The 17,758-nt window shown below is 38.4% G+C and overlaps 1 long non-coding RNA gene across 3 annotated transcripts; it reads left to right on the top strand.

Annotated features, from left to right (window-relative positions):
• Positions 1–12,533: 12,533 nt before the first annotated feature.
• On the top strand, positions 12,534–15,793 carry LOC118483365. Of its 3 annotated transcripts, none has more exons than XR_004870540.1 (3): positions 12,535–13,025; positions 13,150–13,285; positions 15,460–15,793. It is a non-coding gene; the product is annotated as an uncharacterized LOC118483365 (long non-coding RNA). The 3 variants fall into 3 exon arrangements; XR_004870539.1 differs by having other exon boundaries at positions 14,865–15,793; XR_004870538.1 differs by lacking the exon at positions 15,460–15,793 and having other exon boundaries at positions 12,534–13,025; positions 13,150–13,503.
• The last annotated feature ends 1,965 nt before the right edge of the window (positions 15,794–17,758 follow it).

Below are 17,758 nucleotides of genomic sequence, written 5' to 3'. Positions count from 1 at the left end.
ACCTTGCCTATTTTCTCTATGATCTCGAACGGTCCGACATACCGCGGATTGAGTTTGCCCCGTTTGCCAAAACGAACTACACCCTTCCAGGGTGAAACATTTAATAAAACCCGGTCCCCGACCTGAAATTCCAATGGCTTTCTACGCTTGTCCGCGTAGGCTTTCTGACGGTCGCGTGCTGCCGCCATGCGTTGTCATATCTGTGCTATCTTTTCTGTGGCGTCCACTACAATCTCTGGACCCTTAATCTGACTATCCCCCACCTCTGCCCAACAGAGAGGTGACCGGCATTTACGTCCGTACAATGCCTCGAATGGTGCGGCTTGTATGCTGGTGTGATAACTGTTATTGTATGAGAACTCCACCAAAGGGAGATGTTTTTCCCAGCCGTTGCCGAAATCAATAACGCATGCCCGAAGCATGTCTTCAAGAGTTTGAATCGTTCGCTCGGACTGCCCATCCGTCTGAGGATGATATGCTGTGCTCATGTCTAATCGTGAGCCGAAAGATTTGTGCATCGCTTGCCATAGTTCTGACGTGAATCGTGCATCGCGATCCGAAATGATGGAGGTGGGCACCCCGTGCCTCGAAACAACTTCTTTAAGATAGATGTCTGCGAGAGTGGAGAACTTATCCGTTTCCTTTATAGCCAGGAAGTGTGCAGACTTGGTGAGTCGATCCACGATCACCCATATGGTATCATTCCCCCGCTGGGATCTAGGTAGGCCTGTAACGAAATCCATGGAAATTTCTTCCCATTTCCATTGCGGTATCTTGGGTTGCTGAAGTAGACCCGCTGGTTTCTGATATTCAACCTTGACCCTCGCACAGGTCAAGCACTTGCCGACATACGTAGCGATGTGGGCCTTCATGCTAGGCCACCAATAAGTAGTTCTGATGTCGTGGTACATCTTATCCGACCCTGGATGTACCGAGTAGCGAGACTTGTGAGCTTCATCCATTACCAGCTCGCGTAGGCCGCCATAAAGTGGGACCCAAATACGCCCCGTTACATAGTAAGCGCCGTCTGCCTTCTGTTCCATTCGTTGTCGTGAGCCGCGTAAGGCTTCAGCTTTGACATTATCGGGTTTCAATGCTTCTACCTGAGCATCTCGTATCTGTGCAGGAAGGCCAGACTGAATCGTAAGCTGTAGCGCTCGCACGCGCCGTGGTAGAGTGTCTTTCCGACTGAGAGCGTCAGCAACAACATTGGCCTTGCCTGGATGGTACTTGATAGCGCATTCGTAATCGTTAAGTAGTTCAACCCATCTTCGTTGACGCATGTTCAAATCCTTCTGCTTAAGGATATGCTCGAGACTCCTGTGAGCGGTATAAATCGTGCACCTGGTACCGTACAGGTAGTGTCGCCATATCTTAAGCGCGAAAACAACAGCTCCCAGCTCTAAATCGTGCGTCGTGTAATTCCGTTCATGTATCTTAAGTTGGCGCGAAGCGTAAGCAATGACTTTGTCGCGCTGCATTAACACACATCCAAGACCTTGGATGGATGCGTCACAATATACTACGAAATCGTCTGTGCCCTCTGGCAAAGAGAGGATAGGTGCACTGCAAAGTCTATCCTTTAGGTGCTGAAAAGCAGTTTCCTGGGGATCTCCCCAATGGTAGGTGACACCCTTCTGTGTCAGTAACGTAAGCGGCTGAGCAATCTTTGAGAAATCCTTGATAAATCGTCTGTAGTAACCTGCCAAACCCAAGAATTGACGTATTTCCGTTGGTGTACGTGGTGCAGGCCAGTTTCTGATCGAGTCCACCTTGGACGGATCAACATGGATCCCATCCTTGTTCACTACGTGACCTAAGAAGTGGACTTCACGAAGCCAGAAGTCGCATTTCGAAAACTTAGCGTACAGCTGTTCCTTCCGTAGGAGTTCCAAAATAAGACGTAGATGCTGCTCGTGTTCCTCCTGACTCTTGGAGTAGATCAGGATGTCGTCGATGAAGACAATGACAAACTTGTCGAGATAGGGCTTGCACACCCTGTTCATAAGGTCCATAAATACGGCAGGCGCGTTCGTTAACCCGAACGGCATGACAAGAAACTCGTAGTGACCGTAACGAGTTCTGAATGCTGTCTTGGAGACGTCCTCCTCCCGGACTCTCAGCTGATGATAACCTGACCTCAGGTCTATCTTCGAATAATAGCACGACCCTTGCAATTGGTCGAATAAATCATCTATGCGTGGAAGAGGATAAGGGTTCTTCACCGTCACCTTGTTGAGTTCACGGTAGTCGATGCACATTCTGAACGTACCATCCTTCTTTTTCACGAAAAGTACTGGAGCTCCCCAAGGCGAAGAGCTTGGACGAATGAAGCCCTTTTCCAAGAGCTCTTGTAGCTGCTTTGACAATTCCTCCAATTCTGATGGAGCTAGACGGTATGGTGCGCGAGCTATGGGTGCTGCTCCTGGAGCGAGCTCGATTTGAAATTCGACCTGATGGTGAGGCAGTAAGCCAGGTAAGTCTTCAGGAAACACCTGAGGGTAGTCGCGAACGATTGGAATATCCTCCAATTTCTTTTCCTCTGCTGATGCGTCTGTAACGAGTGCCAAGATTGCGGTGTGACCTTTCCGCAGACACTTCTGAGCCTTCAAGAAAGAGATGATGCCAACCACAGCACCACTCTTGTCGCCTTGAACTTCAAGAGGTTCTTGGCCAGTACGGGGAATGCGAATGGTCTTCTCACTGCATACGATCTCTGCCTGATGTTGGGATAATCAATCCATCCCAATAACGATATCAAAACTTCCCAAGACTATGGGAATAAGGTCGATGGAGAACGCTTGACCGGCTAAGACAATACTACAACCCTTGACTATTTGCGTGGCTTCTAAATTCTTACCATTAGCTAGTTCTACGACATGTTTGGTGCTTAGGGGCGTTGATGTACGTTTTAACAATTTACTGGCTTTCACAGAAATATAACTTGTATCCGCACCCGAATCAAATAAAACAGTAACATAAATATCGTCGAGGAGAAACTTACCCATAACCACATTGGGATCGTTCATTGCATCTCCTCGTCCTAACACGAAAGCTCGACCCCTTGCCTCGTTGCCATTGTTGTTGTTTCCCCCGTTGTTGTTGTTCCCATTGCCCTGATTGTTGTTGCGATTCTGGTTCTGGTTCAACTGAGGACAATCGCGTTTGAAATGACCTTCAGCCCCACACTGGAAACATCCCCGGTTTCCACGCTGCGGCTGCTGCTGCTGTGGGTTCTGTGGAGCTGGTTGTTGCGGTTGCTGGTTCTGATTTGCAGGCCGTGGGCTCCTACAGTCTTTGGCCTCGTGACCCATCTTGAGACATCTTTGACAACGACCCTTGTTGCACTGGCCGCTGTGATGCCTGTTGCAGTTGTGACACTTGGGGTGAAACCCTTGATACCTTCTCTGTCTATGGCCACCAGAGGATTGCTGACTAGGACTCTGGTAGTGATCAGTCTTCTGTTGCTGAGCTTGGGATTGAACTGTTGCTGAACCTTTGCTAGAATCTCCATCCCACTTTCTTTTGTTGTCACTGGGTGTAGTGGGAGTAGCGGCTGAAGTGGTAACACTGATGCGTTTGGGCAACTTGTTCTGATCCACCGCCTGATCCGTGAGGCGATGAGCAAGACGCTGTATACCTTGAATGTTGTCGAGGTTAGCCGATGTAACATGGCTCTGAATTTCTGAGGCTAGACCCTTGAGGTACAACTCGATGCGTTTGATGGGAGGGTCTACCATGGTAGGACACAAAATAGCCAGTTCGTTCGATCGCTTCGTGTATGCTTCTATCTCTGACCCCGTCATCTTCAAGTGATAAAACTCATTCTCCAACTTGTGGATATCATCCCTTGTGCAGTACTCACGCTTGATAAGTTCCTTGAAATCGTTCCAGGGTGTGGCGTTAGCAGCTGCCAACCCTAAGATCTGGACTTGGGCGTTCCACCAAGTTAGTGCTATTCCTTCTAGCGTGCCAGTGGCGTATTTCACCCTGCGAGCCTCAGGGCATTCACACATCTCGAACACTGACTCCAGTTTCTCAAACCAGTGGAGGAGTCCCACTGCCCCCTCTGTGCCGCTGAAAGTACTTGGACGACAGTCCATGAAGTTCTTAAAGGTGCAAACTTACTGCTGCGCTGGTTGACCTATTGTGTACGAATAGGGCAAAGTTTAAATACAAGGGCTAGTTTAGGAGTGTAGGATCTAAAGATCCTAGCGTAAGTTATGACTACAGGATATACTACCTGCTTGAGCAGCTGCAAGTGCCGCAGCAACTTGAGCTTGAACGAGAGCCTCTAGCTGGGCTTGAGTCATGTTAATTCGTCCAGACATGATCTTCATAGTAAAAGTAACGTAAGTGAGAATGGTTCGCGAGTAGGGCGATGACAGAAAAGTGTAAGCACGTAGGTGTTCTCATGTAGTAAAGTCATGTGTATCTAAGCGTAATGCGAGCAAAGTTCTATATAGTTCTAGCAAGCAGGCAATAATCATAAACCTTATTACCTAGGATGTCGAGTCTTGCACGTGGAGCGAAGCGTCGTTGTGGATCGTTGAGAGCACTGTTCTGGTTATAGTCTGGTTTTAATAAAAACGTTTTCCCATATTAAAACCAAGTTCTCTATAACCAATGGCTCTGATACCAATCTGTCACACCCCCAAATCCACACGCGGGGTACCACCGCTTGGGAGCGTGACATGACCAGGATCAAGCCACCAATCATATTGAACATGTAAATAAATAGTAAAAGTCATCCATCAATACGAAAGATGTTTATCAAAACCAACATAGTTAAGTATAGCGGAAGCATTAATGTAAAAACCCAATCATAAGTATTAATGTATGAAATGACATAAGTAATCACGATCCATTTGCCCACAACGACCTGCTCCTCCTTGTGCAAGCTCCATAATGTACCTAAGGTCCTGCAAGGCATGCAGCAAATGATCAACAACTAGTTGAGCGAGTTCACAGAAAGTACGTTCATAACAGTAATGCGTAAGTTCATATAGTGGGGGCTTCCCATACAAGTGTATACTACTAGTGAGGGATTCTCACATTTATCCTTAAAAATGGGGGCTTCCCATTATGGTACTTACTAGACTATTTACAACCATGTGTTCTTCTTAAACCGAGAACAGGAATACGTACAAGGTCACGCAGGATTTACGTGAGTGCCCTTCCCCGAGGACAGTGGTACGCGTGGGGTTTACGTAGGATTTACGTAAGTGTCCTTCCGACCCGGAAGACAGTAGTGGGTATTAGGTTACGTAGGATTTACGTAAGTGTCCTCCCGACCCGGGAGACAATGGTAAGTACTAGTTTACGTAGGTTTTACGTAAGTGTCCTGACTATCCTGAGGACGATGGTCTATAGTCTAGTGATTGCGTAAGTACGAGTAATCATTCCATATCAAACATTCCAACCCAATTCCCAACCCGGGAATCCCATGCCTTGGCTGTGTGAACTCACCTTGGTTTGCTCGGCAGATACACAAAAGGTTCTTGAACTAAAGTGGTCAACCTCGTCCTAACAGGGTTACCATACAAGTCAGGTTTTGACTTAAGTTATGCACGTATGAATCACGTATGTATCACGTTGCGAGCACACATAGATCATGGCAACAGTTTAATAACCAAAGCAATCCATTCAGCTTGTGCAAACAATTATCAGCCCAATAGTACTCGGCCCAAATATATAACACATAAGTGCACTTTGTGCGATCCGATTAGTGTTGTGCGATCGGACAAGTCCAACCCAAAAACCACCCGGCCCAAACAACAAAACAGTCCATAAGCCCATGTCACACCCCGATTTCCACGTGTCACCGGTGGGCCCGGTGTGGGGTACAGTGACGTAGTTGGCATCGTCATAGACAAACACACAATATAATAATGCACAGCGGAAGCATAATAGATACATTTCAACTTTAAATAAAGTGCAATAATAAATATCACAGTAGTTGAAACGGATCCACAGGCGGATCAAAAAAATAAGATAAAAATTGTTCAACAGATATTTGTCGTCCGAGCTTGCGAGACTATAGTGGACGCTCTTAGGAAACAGCCAGCCTATTTTCGTATAGTACCTGCACTTAACCTTTTGGGAAAAATACGTCAGTTTACACTGGTAAATACAAATCAACCGACTCATTTTGAAAATGATTTAAAATTGATTTAAATGCACAAGGCATAAATATTTTTATTAACTTGGGATAATTATATAATATAAACTTGTGAACGATTTACATGCACTCGTATCTTTGGTGGCCCGGGATCTACTGTCCGGGCTAAGAATTAAATGACACACCACATTAAAGAGTTATACACGCCGAGTGTACGCCTACACCCCGTGCTCTGGTCGTGGCCATCTCGTAAGATAATGCCAAGGATATCCGGGACACGGTCAATAACCCCCCAAAGCCTAAAGTAAGACAAGACTGTTTAAACGAGTCGCACAAGCTATTCAAGACTGTACACCCATAAGTCGCAGGACTTGTGCGCCCGATCAAGCGGTATTTTAAATACCGTACCCTAAGCCCGTATAGGGAAAATAAGTCAAAATGTATTTACCTGAGCAAGTATGTAACACAAACGGTAAGTGTGGTAGCTTTTACTGGGCCTCCTAATCTGGAACAAAGGTTTATAATTAACCTATTAGATTCCTAACGGGTCTTTTATTTAAGCCTAAGCTTTGACCGGTTAGTTTTAAGAATGATACGGTTTACGCACGATTAAGCGAAAGACCGGATAGAATGTGATTTAGACCCGACAAGTTTGAATACTTGTATAATATGGGTATACTAAATACATTCTGGATTTTGAAATAAAAATGATATCGTTTGACCCGTTTCGGTTAATTTACGTAAACTAGTTACGTAAACCGAACCGAACGCAAAAAGGGCGTTACGGGTAGTCAAAAGAATCAAATGCAAGTTTCCTGATATAATATGCTTTAAATATGATATAACATCAGTAAGTTATGTTCCATATTGCCCGGAATAAGTTTAAACTCAATTTATGCCTTAGAAGGTCACGGTTGTAAACACGGGACCCACCAGAGCCGCCTCCTCCGCCTTGGCTGTGAACCATCATGGAGGTCCGGTTCAGTATTTTTTTTTATGGATTGAAATTGGGTTTGTGTCTAATTTTATTGAGTGGGAAAGATGACACACCGATAAAAGATTGAAGATAGTTTAACGGTGCTTCGTTGAGGGAGAGAGAGGGGTTGGATTGGTGGGGGTAGTTTCCAGAAAGTATAATGAGCTTTACCAAAATAATTATTTCATGTACATGCTTTTAAACTTACTGTTCAATGTAATGTAATAAACTATCGACGCCGCTGCAACGCGCGGCGGGTCAAAATCCTAGTATATATAAATTTAAAATTTTTTGGGCCCTATATTGATTTGGGCCCTGATCACAGGCACCTCCTGCACCCCCGATAGACGGCCCTGCTTAACTTGCATGTACACATATGTACATTATCACACCTATGTTCAGAACAAATGTACATTATCACACAAGATTCATGATGAGTACATGAAGAATAATCATGGATATGCAATTGTAAAAAAAATTGAATATTTAATCCAAAAATAAAAAAAATATGTAATCAAACGTTCTGTAAATAATCCATTCTTGCATGAATATGCAATTAAAAAATCCATTATTTTGAATTAAGAGAGATAGAGAAGATAATTCTGTAATTTAAGAAAACTACCAAAATTAAACATGTAACTGAAATTCAATAATTAAAATAAAGATTTAAAACTAATTTATTATATAATTACAATCCTACCCTTAACAACTAAAAAGGAAATCAATGGTCCTGATAAATTCACAGAGTTCACTATGAAGATGTTGTTCACAAATGAACCTAATCATATATATATATAGTATATCATACAATATGCCTTAACGTACATTGCTTACGCGAGGCAAAATCTCACGTTCTGTTTTGAAAAATGAAAATCGCATGTGTTTAAAAAACTGAAATCGCACGTTATAGTATAAACAATGAAAGTAGCATGTGTTAAAAAAACTTAAAATCGCACGGGTTAGAAAAAGCAAACTCGCATGTGAAAAAATGGAAGTCGCATGTTATAAATCAATTTCGCATGTTGTTACTGAATCTCGTACATAATGTACGTTAAGTCATTTTATACGTTAACCGACCTTTATATATATTACTTCAGGAAAACCACCTGTAAACAAAGTTTTTTTTTTTCATTATTTATGTGTTATTAATATTTGTTAAAAGAAATAAAATAACTAAATGCTAGATATAGTTCGTGAGATACACACATGTAGCTCGTAAACTATGTATATTATATATATATATATATACACACACACACTAGGTTAGAATCTTGTGTACACGGTTTGAGCAAATTTAATATTATATACTTAATAATAAAAAAAGTTATCTCTTTAGTAAATCTATGTATTGCTCGGGTTGAATAAACACGTGTATTACACCCAAATGATTATCATATAATATTACTAGTTTATAGACCCGCGTATTACACGGGTTGAATAAAGACAATATGTTACCTAAACCCATGTAACGCATAGAAGATAACCTAGTGACTTAGATAATAATAATAATTCATAATGATAATAATATAATAATTACGAATAGATAATAATAACAATAGCAATAACATTTTTTTCTCATTTGTTCCTGAATTTTGCATTGTTTTGCCATTTTCATCCAGCCCATTAATTTCATCAAAAAAGTCAGTTTAATGAGAGGCATTTTTGTCTTTACTTATTTAATTTACTGTTTTTTTAGTTCAAATAAACCCACCCCATTAATTTATATCATCGCTCAAATATGAACTTAAAAAGCTATGTGAATATCTTCTAATTTAACTTAATCATTGTTGATATTAAATTACAAAAATAAATTAAAATATAATCTAAATTATATAAAATATAATTTAAATTTTAAACTATATAACATATTTGTTTTTATAGGTTTATTGGCATGGCGGTATAAAATTCGATGAATAAAGAGTTATATTCGCAATAAAGTTTTTTTTTTTGTATAGGACACCACATGTGTTATATATTAATAATAACTAAGTGTTGCCACGCCCGCGTTGCGGGGAGATGGCCGAATAATTTTTAACCAATTAAAAAAACAGTATTGTAGTTTTGCTAGAAAGAAAAAGTAAAAAGAGTGTTAGGCCGCTCCTTGACACGATTTTTAGCTAGGGGCAAATTCATATTTTTATTTTTACTTGGGGGAAAAATCAATTTTTTTTCCCGAGGGTAAAATCCTAATTTTTAGCTAGGGGAAAACCATATTTTTATTTTGCACTGGGGCAAAAAAAAACGTAATTTTGAATTGAGGGTTATATCATAATTTTTAACCGAGGGGAAATTCGTAAATTTTAGCTGGGGGCAAAAGCATAATTTTATTTTGAACCGGGGGCAAAGACGTAATTTTAAATTGGAGGAAAAACAGTAATTTTAAAGTGGGTATAAAATAATAAACTGGTGTAAAATCATAATTTTGAGCCGGGAGAAAAACTATTTTTTTTTAACTGGGGCGAAAACGTAATTTTGGCTGAGGGTAAAAGCGTACTTTTTTTACCGAGGGCGAAATCGTATTTTCGGTTTAGCTGGCTATAAAGTCATATTTTTATTTTGAACCGGGGGAAAATCATAATTTTGAACCGAGGGTAAATCGTAATTTTGAGGTAGGGGAAAACCATAATTTTTTTTTTTAGTTGGGGGCAAAAAAGTAAGGTGCTGTTTGTTTTTTCAAAGGTAAAAGGTCTGCAGTCTGCGGACCACATCTGCAGGCATCTGCAGGAGAAGAGGTGGACCAAATGTCTGCAGTCTGCAAGGAGAAGAGGGTTTGTTTTTTTTTTCTACAAAAACCACTTCACACACACAAAAGTTCTCTCTCTCTGCCTTGAACTCTCTCTCTCTCTCTACAAACTCTCTCTCTCTCTTTCTCTCTACAAACTCTCTCTCTCTCGGCAGGTGGAGGTGGAGGTGGTGGCGAAGGTGGAGGAGGTGGAGGTGGAGCTAGGGTTTTGGAGCAGATGGATGTTTTGAAGAGGGAGAGAGGGAGAAGAGGTTGGCAGAGGTTTGAAGACATGGGGAAGGATCTGCTTGGGGAAGAGGTGAAGCAGAGGTAAAAGCTCTGCAGATCTTCAAGAAAACAAACAAACTGCAGGACCCTTATGTCTGCGCGCGTCTGCGCGACGCAGACATAAGTGCTCAGAAGAGCTTTTGGCCGAAAAACAAACACCACCTAATTCTAAACTGAGGGTGAAATCGTAATTTTGAATCGAGGGAAAAATCGTAATTTTGAGCTAGGGGCAAAAGCATAATTTTATTTTGAACTGGTGGCGAAGACGTAATTTTAAACTGGGGGCAAAACTGTAATTTTAAAGCGGATATAAAATTAAAAGCTGAGGGTAAAATCATAATTTTTTAACCGATGGCAAATTCGTAATTTTTAGCTGCTGGCAAAAGGGTTATTATATTTTTTTAGTTGGGAGACACGCGTAATTTTAAATGGGGGCAAAACCGTAATTTTAAAGTGGATTTTAAATAATAAAATGGTTGGTCCAATAGAAGAGGGGTGGCCGCCCATTTCGACCAATGGCAGGGAAATACTATTCCCTGCCATGGTTTTTGTATATGTTGAATAATATATAACTAGGATTTTCCCCCGCGCTTCGCGGCGGAAATATGGTGGGTTTTTTTTCTCACGTAACACCGCATGAGTTTGGTCATTATCAGTTTGACTTGTCGAAAAACATAGAAGCAAACACCAATAGCGGTTAGGTAGGTGTGCCACGGTACCACAATGGTAACATCACTCGATATAGCCTATGATACAAAATACTTGATTTTCAATATATCTCTGTTTAAAAAAAATACTAAAAAGGTTTGATTTTTTAACATTTATATAACAACCGTATTTTGATCATACTAAAAAAAATTATTTGTGAAAAATCAATCATGTTACAATCCAGATAAATGATGTTAGAATAGTTATACTAAAATGATAATAACTTGATAATTATTCACATTGGTTATGTGAAAATGTGTTCGCGCGTTGCGATGGGAACTAAGTTGGTATCTATTTAGTTTGTTATTTAGTTTGTTACGGGACTCGTAAGTTGCCGACATACGTATTTTAGTCCATATTAAATATGTGAATATGAAAATTGTTGTTACAATCATCTTTAAAAGCAATAAAAATATTATAAAAGAGCAATTATATTTGTTTTGAGTTTAGTAATAATTTATCACATACTTAACACTTGATTTATCATCACAATACTTAATACATGATTTATTTTGAAATTTTTGAATACCATAATCTTGTAACTCGGTTTAAATTGCTACGTAAATTATACAACAACTTTTAGCATAATATTTAAACCGCTTAATATGTAAAATAAAAAGCATCCGGTACTTAATAATAGTATGTTACAGAAGGAAATAGGGATATGTGTGATTTTTGACCACCCAACTATTTAGAAACCACCTATTCCCATGTGTAAAAACCAAATGCAAACCCATGGTTCTGTTGTCTTTGTTGTAAACCAACCATGCTGCCCAAATCCACTCTTTCTACAGCCACCAACACCACACCACACCACCATAAAAATGCCACCAACACCACACTGTAATCTAGTCGCCACCACCGGAACACTGTCAACCACCATCACATTAATCGTTTGAAATCACCACAACGCTCATCCACATCACCCGTGCTGGCCGGAAAACGTGGTGGCGAAATCTACTGGGTGAACTCCGGCGGCACCATGATACAACCGCCTAGTTGCCTTTGTCCCTCTCTTTCTCTGTATCGTCTTCACATAACACGATCAGACAATCGATCACCACCATACGTTTTGCCATGCTCTAATGCTTGGATTTGTACCACTCACGCGCCGGAATACTCACCGGAGCCTCAACGGATTCCCTTTGTCCTCTCGTTGTCTCTCTCATTCCTCCTCTTACTGGTGTATCGATGTGTGTGTAGTGTCCCAAAAGCAAATGTAAGAAACTATCGTGGCGAAAACCAAAAGTTAGAAAACTATACTGGCGTAAATAGGTGTTGTCAATTGATATATATATAATAATTGGATATTAATCTAATATATTATTAATAAAATAATAATATTGTTAAATTAAGAGATACCTATGTGTAGTTATTCGCAAACAAATTATTTGGTTAGATAAGACAATATAGGTTTACAAGTATATAACCTAATTTGGTTTGATCAGCAATGATTAAAAGATAAAATTTAATGTCACATATGAATATAAAAATAAATAAATAAATAAAATACTACAATAGTATAAGATAAATTTTTCTATGTATTATGTATTTATCTACACTTATGTATAGATTAATAAATTGGATATATTAAAACCTATAAATTAGCAACAATTTTGAGCTTGGGTTGGTTGTAACTTTAGCTTTGGGTGTTTTCCAAAAAAAAGGAACATGTGGTTGTGCTTTATACACATGTCTGGCGGTGGATGATTCATCACCATCTAAACATACGTCATGTTCTCTTTTCTTTATTTGTGAGAAAACCATCTTCCTGTTTGGCCTCAAAACCAGATTTCCTCCTTGCTCCGTTCACCGGAGTTACCAAAAGAACGACGCGCCCCTGTGAACCAAGAGAGATAGAGAGGCTAAGAGAGAGAAAGTGCATATACAGAGAAAGACACAGGGAGATAGAGAGGCATAGGGTGGAGGTACGCGGCGGCGTTTAGGGTTCTGATGAGGTCAGTTGATTCGGACCAAGAAACATCTCCGTTGACTCAGTATAGGGTTCTGACGGTAGTTGTGACAAAAAACTGGGCAACTGCATCAACAGAAACAGATTACGGCGAAGACTAGGGTTCCAAAAAAGATCCGGTAAATTCCCCCCCCCCCCCCCCCCCGCATGCTCCTTTTCGGTTAGATCGACGTTCAATGATGTCTTATCGGTTGAATTTTGTTGGACCGACGAATATGCGACTTTCGGTTAAACTCCGGTGAGAATATTTAGATCCATTTGCATTTTGTTATAGAATTGTTTATCAGTGATAATCCGGCTATATTATTGTTTTTGAAGTGGATTTTGTGTTGTTGGTTACTGATCGGAAGTTCTTTTGTTAGATATGCGGTGTGCTCTCCTCCTCCCATAACGAAGATGTCACTTTGAGGCCTTGTACGGCGGTAGTGTAGCTGCAACATCCGCTGGAGCATTCTTGGGGTAGTTCGCGCCTTCTTCCACCGTTGAAGAGTTATGGAGGTAGTTGTTTATATTTAATTTGTTGTTGTTTGTTTCTTGATGTAATTAGTTGTGTTATGATATAAACTTAATTTAATAGTTAATTTTATTTTAAGAGTTTGAATTAGGTTTTTGATTTGAGGTAATTTGTTAATGTTGAAAAAGTTTGTATTGATGGTGCACACAACCTGTTTGATAAATTGCTTTAGAGAGCACATGAAAAACAATTCAGCAGTGGTGAAGGAAAATATAGAGAAAAAGATTGCAGAATGACTAAACGGCCCGTATAAAAAGAGCATCATGTGCACATGATTCGTTTTTAATGAATTCGTTAGTCTAGGTATTTATGGGCAAACTGCATATGGTTTACTAGTTTAGAGTTAAATTGAGGCATGTAACGTAGATGCCCTTGATATGATTTAGAAAACAATAGCAACAGTAATTGTTTCAGGACTGTAACTAGGGTTGGTCTAGGTATTTATGGGCAAACTGCATATGGTTTACTAGTTTAGAGATAAATTGAGGTATGTATCATAGATGCCCTTGATATGATTTAGAAAACAATAGCAACAGTAATTTCAGAACTAGGGTTAAAGTTTGATCCCTGTTTAAAAAATACAAGCATGCTTTTTCATTTTTAAGCATATTGCCTCAGCGGAGATGACAAATTATGAAGAAACAATATTTTGATTAATAATAAGGGGTAGTGGAAAAAGATACTTACTCGGGCTATCACAACACAACTTGGTTGCTTTGTAGATGATCACTGATTCACTTCCATAGTTGGCCTCTACATATGATTAGGGAAACAAGATAAATATGTAAATTTTGGTCAACCGATAAAAAGCTCTACGTTCTAAGATTAGGTTGATCGGTTCACTCTTCAAGAACTAAATAAAATATAAATAAACCATCTTTTTTGCTCCCGACCAAATAAATGAATGATAGAGGAATACAAGTTTTAGAAGGCCCATTGAGAAAGTTGTGGAGAGGAGGCAGGGGCGGATGATAGAGAATTGAGTCAGCGGAATACAAGTTTTAGAAGGCAGAGCCTGTTTGGCGGCCGAAGAGACGTATGCTATCTTTTTGTTGACAATGGTATAAGCTTTTTGTAGACAATGCCATCTTTTTGCTATTTATCCTTTGCATATATTACATTTGCATAATGATATGAAATTTTGGAATGTGTTGTTATGTATGCTTACACTTGCTGTATAAGAAAATAATGTGTACTCATCTTTGTTTTAGGCAAATAATCTCAAACCTGCTTGAAAAAAAAATCCAACAATTGAAATACTTAATGATCATGTTCCTACGTTTGGTCCACTCCCCTGTTATGCCAACTTTTTTACTTCTATTTATGGTAAACATATCATCAAAATTATATACTTATGTTAAAACAATATTTAACTATTTGAGGAAAGCTTGAAAGCTACAACCGGTTACAGCTACCAACCTTTGATTAATTCAAACACTACATCCACGGTTATTGTCATTTACCCCTTTTTAATCTCATATTTCATGTCCATTACTATGATAAATCAACATGGTATACGGTCTGATTACATAAATAGACATTAATATTATTTTTATCTTATAGACTTTTACTTGATGAATGGAGAAGCTGGATAGAAAGTCTTTTGAATGCTACAGGACAATGAACAATTCGTCGTTCGTCAGTTAGACGTGCATCTTTTGCACAACTTACCTACATAAGGCTAACTCCAATGCGCCTGTTGGTGGTGAATCCTTTAAAATCCTTAATAGCCCTTAGCAATGTGAAAGTGTGTCCATACATGTCTGTGGCAAAAAAAGCCCTTCTGCAAGGGCGTTTATTTTTCTTGGATTTTACATATGAGTGGAAGCAGTCTCTCTATTGTTGGAAGCAGTCTCTTACCCTCCTCAGACCCTACGTTAGCTTTGCTATTGTTGGGATTTACTGAGTATGATGATGATGATGATATGAGTGGACCCAAAGTAAAAAAATAAAAAAAAGGTTTTGTTTAAATATTGTGTGTAGTGAGTAGGTGATGAGGTGGAAATTAATTAAGGTAAAGATATTTGTAGGGTTGTAGATGAAATGAGGGTTTGTAAGGATTTGTAGGATATGATGTGACAGATGACGTGGCAGCTAAGGACGCATAAGGGCGCACATAACATTGGAGATAGTCTAACACTGTGTTTTTTTTTAACAGCAACACACTTTATATATAAATATAAAGAGCCAGCAAGAGGCTGGGAACAAACAAAAAGAACAAAGCAACAAAAACAAGAACAGGGACAAAGAAAAACAACATTACAAAAGGTCTACGACATTAAATCCCAGCCAATTCTCACAGCTTATTTTCAGCAACTTAGTCCGATGCGTCAGCCATAGGAAGACATCCTAAGTTGTGATGAATTTTATGCGAAGTTGTGATGAACTTTAAATCGTACAACATTTTGTATAGCTTCATATTGTACGTCTTTCATATATACGTTAGGCGATGTAACTATGCAACATTGGTGTAAATATTTGGGTTTTATTTAGTGTGACGCATATAAATGGATCCCGCCGCATCACGGCGGGTGATAAATCCTAGTTAATATGATATAATAACAATATGTATTTATTTGTTGTTGTGTATACATTAATAAATTGTATACTAATATATAATAATAATAATAATAATAATAATAATAATAATAATAATAATAATAATAATAATATTAATATTAATATTAAAGGATAGAATGACACATGGCATTAAGATATAATTTTAAGAAGAGAATGTCATATGACATTAACATGATTCTTTTATTAGTATTAGATAAAGATAATTTAATATTTTATTTAGATAACTCATTTGTGATTTTAGTCTGCTAAGCTATATTATTAACTAGTATTAAGCCCATGCGTTGCAGCGGTTGTCATAAACATGTGTTAAGTAGTAGCAACACTGTACCATTGTTAGCGACCACCAACACCGGAAAAGCTCGTAAAAACAAAATGAATAAAAACGGGAAAAAAATAACGCCGAGCGAAAAGCAGACGTAAAATCTTTGAATCACGCACACTCGTTGCTGAGAAATTAAACCGAAACGTAAAATATAGAAAAAAATAACTAAGTCCATCCAGGGCCCGCGTGTTGGACGAACTTTTCAAACACAGAAAAATAGATGTGACGCGACGGGCCAGTCAAACGGGAAAAAATATACGAATAACTGTTGAACCCCACACGCACGTTGCGGTGCGTTAACTCACAAAATTTAGAATAAAACGAAAAACTTGGGAAAGATGAAAAGCATGGTGGATCAAAATGGAAAATAAAAAAGAGTTTAGATTAAATTGCAAAAGATGAAAAACTTTGGGTTAAAACTAAAAAAACAAAAGGTTTAAATTGCAAAATTGAAGTTATTTATTAATTTTAGATAAAGATAAGGATAAAAATAAATGATATCTATATATTGGTTATTAATTAATATTAATATTAAAAGAAATTTATTAAAAAAATATAAATAAAATTTATGAGATTGAGGGAGAGAATGTTATGTGTCATTATTTGGAGTTTTTTATTATAAGTTAGATTAACTATAAATACTTATACATGTTATTTGATATTTTATTACTAAATACTGCTTATATACAAATAATATATTTTATATTATTAAGCTGGTATGTTTGGGTCAAATTGTGAATGTTTTTTTACTTGGGTTATTTTTTTAATTATCTTAATAACGTATCTAAAAAATATCATTTATCCATTATATGTTATTAACATGTTGATGCATAGAGTAGTTGTACTCTATACTTAGGGAGATTTTCAAAAAAAAAAAAAAAAATTGATATAATTACACTTTTAACCTAAAACTATTTTGGTTTTTTACTTTTAACCCCAAAGCTTTTTATCTTTGTCAATTTAACCTAAGAATTTTTTACTTTCAACTTTGGTACCCTATACTTTTCATATTTCGCAAAAATTCATTTTACGTTTTGTTCTAAATTTTGCGAGTTAACACGACACAACGTTCATGTGTGGTTCAACGTTTTTACGTTTTGTTTTACGCTTCGTTCTAAATTTTGCGAGTTAACATTACGCAACGTGTGTGTGGTTCAATGTTTTTATACTCGTCTATTTTTTCCCGTTTGATAGGTTTATCGTGACGCATGAGTCCTAAATCGACTTAGTTATGATTTTCTATGTTTTATGTTTCGGTCTAATTTCTTCGCGTTAACACGTCGCAACTTCAGTGTTTGTGGTCGCTAGCAGTGCTGTAACCTTGGTGCTATTTGTCACGGTTTTACGCCCCCACCGCAATGCGAGGGGCTTAATACTAGTTTAATATTATTTTGTAATTTCATATCCGATAATGTAATAAATCAAATTAGAAAAAGTTAAATTATTATTTAATACAAATGAATTAAGCACAAATCAATTCATAATTTATTTTAAACGAGGTGTCTTTCATAAGCTACCATGGATGCTAGAATTAGAATTGTACCACTAACCATTA

Source organism: Helianthus annuus, chromosome 10, assembly GCF_002127325.2.
Source record: "Helianthus annuus cultivar XRQ/B chromosome 10, HanXRQr2.0-SUNRISE, whole genome shotgun sequence".
Classification (NCBI taxonomy): Eukaryota; Viridiplantae; Streptophyta; class Magnoliopsida; order Asterales; family Asteraceae; genus Helianthus; species Helianthus annuus.
The sequence above is the reverse complement of the archived record's forward strand: the minus strand, read 5'-3'. Positions and strand labels throughout refer to the sequence as shown.